The 4,400-nt window shown below is 44.5% G+C and overlaps 1 long non-coding RNA gene across 1 annotated transcript; it reads right to left on the bottom strand.

Annotated features, from left to right (window-relative positions):
* Nucleotides 1-475: 475 nt before the first annotated feature.
* On the bottom strand, nt 476-3,929 carry LOC113628458 (uncharacterized). The gene is made up of 2 exons (XR_003436107.1): nt 3,484-3,929; nt 476-1,573 (listed from the first exon to the last, which is right to left on the bottom strand). It is a non-coding gene; the product is annotated as an uncharacterized LOC113628458 (long non-coding RNA).
* Nucleotides 3,930-4,400: the final 471 nt, after the last annotated feature.

Genomic DNA, 4,400 nt, shown 5'->3' with positions numbered 1-4,400 from the left:
CTCTGTGTTTAAAAATCATCCTGTTGGGCTCCCCTGGTGGCTCAGTGGTTGAGGGTCCGCCTGCTGAGGCAGGGGACGCGGGTTCGTGTCCTGGTCCGCGGAGATCCCACGTGCCGCGGAGCGGCTGGGCCCGTGAGCCACGGCCGCTGAGCCTGCGCGTCCGGAGCCTGTGCTCCGCAACGGGAGAGGCCACAGCAGTGAGAGGCCCGCGTACCGCAAAAACAAACAAACAAACAAACAAGTCATCCTGTTCCTACAGCAATAAACCCAGACTCCTTGGTGTGGCATTCGAAGCCCTTCACTATTTTTCCCTCCCTGCCCGCGGTTTATTGGTTACTGGAAGCTGGCTTATTTGTATTTAGTAAGTACACAGTAAGCTAGTATATTTGATACATAATGTCAAAGACAACAGAAGCTATTTCCTGCTCACTTATAAATACCAGGGGCAAAATCCTGGTGGGGCAGCCCTCTCACAAAATTGTTATGGTCGCCAGGGTGATAGTCTCTGCCATCGTCAAGCGTGGCTTCCATAACCACGTGGGTGGTGTCCCCATCTGGAAGGGGACGAGAGCAGAGCAGAGCCTGCAGAGGGGGCTGAAGCCCACACTCCGGGCTTGGAGTCGTGCACATCACTTCTGCTCAGCTCTGTTAGACCTCGGTCACGTGGCTACCAAAATTCATCCTTGGTGCTCCCATTACAAATCACCCACTGCTTCCCCACAGCTTGGTGTCAGATGCTCTCCTCTCTTTTCTCCAGCTGACAGGCTCATATTTATTGTTAAGATCTAGCTCTATTTTGTCAGTTCCCCTGTGAAGCCATCCCCACCTGCAGAAAGGTACTCAGGCTTTGTACTTCTTCCCACTAGAGCACCAACAGTACTGATTAACCACACTTGTTATCCAAAGTGCTGAATAGCTAGGCTTTGCTAGACTTCAGGGTCTCCTGGGTGGGAAGATGCAGTACTCACACTGGCATAGGGGTGCACAAGTCACTGTGTAGATACAGCACAGAAGTGTTGAGTGAATGGAGGCATGGAGGGGGGCAGCTTCCGGCTCAGGCCAATCATAAAAGCCACCTCCTGCAACGTTCCCACCTAGAGGCTTTCCAGAATATTCCATCACACTATGGGGTGACCAGAGAAGGGCCGCAACTACTGTTTCTGAGCATCATGGCAAAAAGGGGGCGTAGCCCACCCTTTTTCTTCATGTTCTTTTATATTTGGGTGACCCTACGGCTCTCGCAGAAAAGAGATGCTCTGTGATAGCCAAACCATAGCTCAGCAGTGAGCCTGAGGCCAGAGGATCACTCCACCTGTGCTTGTTCCCCCATCAAAAAGTAGCAAAGATGTGTGCCCTCACTGGCAATGAAACACAAATTAAAATATAGACACTTGTCTTCCCTACCATCTTAGGAAGTATTTTAAAAATTTTTAGATTTGCTGAAAAGGGTGATACTTTTTTCCTATCATCTTAACAAAGCTTTCAACACATTTTAATGCTTAACGCTCAGCAAGATGTGTTGAGACAGGCACTGTCGTCGTCTTCAGATAGAAGTAGAAGCTGAGTGATGTACCTAGAAAACAAATTGGCAGAACATAGCAAAAAACATTACAATGTTCCTATCTTCTGCTCCAAGTTTCTAAGTCTAGAAATATATACTCAATAAACAAGCAAAGACATCAGCAAAACTTGAACACACACATGTTCATTATAATATTCTTTACCATGCAACAAAAAGGTACAACTTAAATGCATAGTTTTAAAATGCATAAGCTTTAAAAAAATTAAAAATACACAGAAATTATAAATTACACGAGTCCAGACTGATATAAACAATTGATTGAATACATATATAATTGGGAGAGAAGAGCCAAATCTCCCGTGGAGGAGAACTCCAAGTGATTTATGTAGCTGCCCCATTTTCAAGAGGGTGGAGCAGAACTCCCCGCTCCCGAAGCGTGAGCTGTGCCAGTGGCTGCCTTCCAGAGACGACAATGTGGGGAGGGAGGGGTAGCTTTACAGGGGAGGCGCTGACAAACACGACTTCAGCCAGGTGACCAGAGTGAGAACAATAGCGATCATCATGTCGACAGCGTGTGCCTTGACATGACAGAATGAGGATGGTGCTTTACTGATGCGGTCTTCCTCCAAAACCCACGACCCCAGTCTAGCCATGAGAAAAACTATCAGACACATCCCGACAGAGGGATGTTCTGTAAGATACGTGGCCAGTACTCCTCAAAACTGTCAAGATTGTCAAAAACAAAGAACGTCTGAGACTGTCATAGCCCAGAGAGGCCTAAGGAAACATGACAAATAAATGTAATGTAACTGTAATGTATCAACATACACACACTATATAGAATGTATATATACATATATATATGTTTAACGGAATCACTTTGTTATACACCTGAAACGAACACAATGTTGTAAATCAACTATACTTCAATTTTTAAAAAAATAATAAATAAATGTAATGTGGGATCTTGAAACAGAAAAGGGACAGCAGGTAAAAACTAACAAAATCTGATAAAGTACAGACTTTAGTTAATAAGAATGTGTCAGTATTGGTTCATTAATTGTAACAACTGTAGCAGCCTTATGTAAGATGTTCAAAATAGGGAAAATTAGGTGCAGGGTATATGGGAACTCGACGTACTAACTACCCAATTTTTCTATAAACCTAAGGCTGTTCTAAGAAATAAAGTCTATCTTTTAAAATGTATTTAAAATACACAGGATGGAATATAATTAATATGCAGTCTAATAGGTGGGCTACAAATTAAGGTCGCACCTCTTTCAAGATTCAAATGCCGTGGCTCCTAGTGTCCACTGGGTAACCGTGAAATTACCGTTTCCTCCCTTATTTTCCCTTCGTTAGAAACAAAACCTGGGGAAATCACAGATGGCCGTGGTGGCTGAGTGGTCCTGCTGCAGCCACAAGGCATCACTGCTGGCAGGGGCCGGTCCCAGAGCCCAGCTCCATCCTGACCATTGGCAGAAACACAGCATTGTCCCAGGCACCACCACTAGCAGCCCAGTGGTCCCTGGATACTGCCAATTTCTGTGCCGTTGCTCAAATTTCAGGGAAAAAGGGGTGTGCTCAGGCCAAGTAACGCTGACAATAAGGGTAATGACGAGAGTGAACATTTACTGAGCGCCAGGCACTGTCTTAAGCACTTGGCATGTAATAATTCATTTAATCCTAGCAACCATCCTGAGGAAAGTCCTATTTTATTGCAAGCCCATGGTGACCTTGACAGTTTCTTAAAAATTAAATAGATACTTATATGATTTGGTCCAGCAATCCCACTCCTAGTTACTTACCCAAAAGAAATGAAAACATTTATACCAAAACCTGTACATGAATGCTTATAACAGCATTAGTCATAGTACAGAGAAACCGGAAACAACCCAGGTGCCCTTCAACGGGAGAACGAACAGACAGACAGAAGGACCTCCATACAGCGGGGTACGTACCGCTCAGCAACGTAAAGAAATCGACTACTGATCCACACAGCACGACTTCACTTACTGCACGCCCGCGACGTGGTTTGACATGTCGCTCTGTCCTCTGAGTTTCCCACGAACATGCTCTTAGATTTACTGTTGAGATTTTGAGGAGATTCAAGTTCACTTAGGTGACAAAACTACTTCATAAGTTCTTCCACCAGAAGGCAGTCTGGCAGACTCTCCTGTGACGTGACCCGATACGGATGACCAGTGCCTGGGTACATTAGTTCACTAAGGATTTGCAAAATGATGATATTCTAATTCTGATATCACTTTTGGAATATTTCTACAAAGAGAAACTTCCCCTTATCAACTATTTGATTAACCAGAGGTACAAGACAGATGGTTAATTCTTTCCCTGTGAGTTAGTCCCTAACCTCCTCCAATGGTAATGAATGAAGGGGTTTTTTTATTATCACTATGGACTCATAATTTTTTTTTTTTTTTTTTGCGCAGGCTCAGCGGCCATGGCTCACGGGCCCAGCCACTCCGCGGCATGTGGGATCTTCCCGGACCGGGGCACGAACCCATGTCCCCTGCATCGGCAGGCGGACTCTCAACCACTGCGCCACCAGGGAAGCCCTGGACTCATAAATTTGAATATACTTATTCTTATAGATGTTCAAATGGTCTGGTATTTGGTTAGAAGGAATCTTTTCAAGTTTTCTCCTGGGTCTTTTGGACATGACCTTAGTGTTAACTTTTTTCAATTGAGAAGTAATCAACATGTAACATTGTATTAGTTTCAGGTGTACAAACATCGTGATTCGATACTTGTAAGTATTGTGAAATGGTCAGCACAATAAGTCCAGTCTTGGTGGTTTTGATAGATTCCTTCCTTTGGTTAAGACAAGATGTCCCCAGCTCATCCTGTGGAGTTCCTA

Source organism: Aethalodelphis obliquidens, unplaced genomic scaffold (assembly GCF_003676395.1).
Source record: "Aethalodelphis obliquidens isolate GAN/ISIS:26980383/991018 unplaced genomic scaffold, ASM367639v1 scaffold23, whole genome shotgun sequence".
Taxonomy (NCBI): Eukaryota; Metazoa; Chordata; class Mammalia; order Artiodactyla; family Delphinidae; genus Aethalodelphis; species Aethalodelphis obliquidens.
Note: the sequence above shows the minus strand (reverse complement) of the source record. Positions and strands in the feature narration are given on the sequence as shown.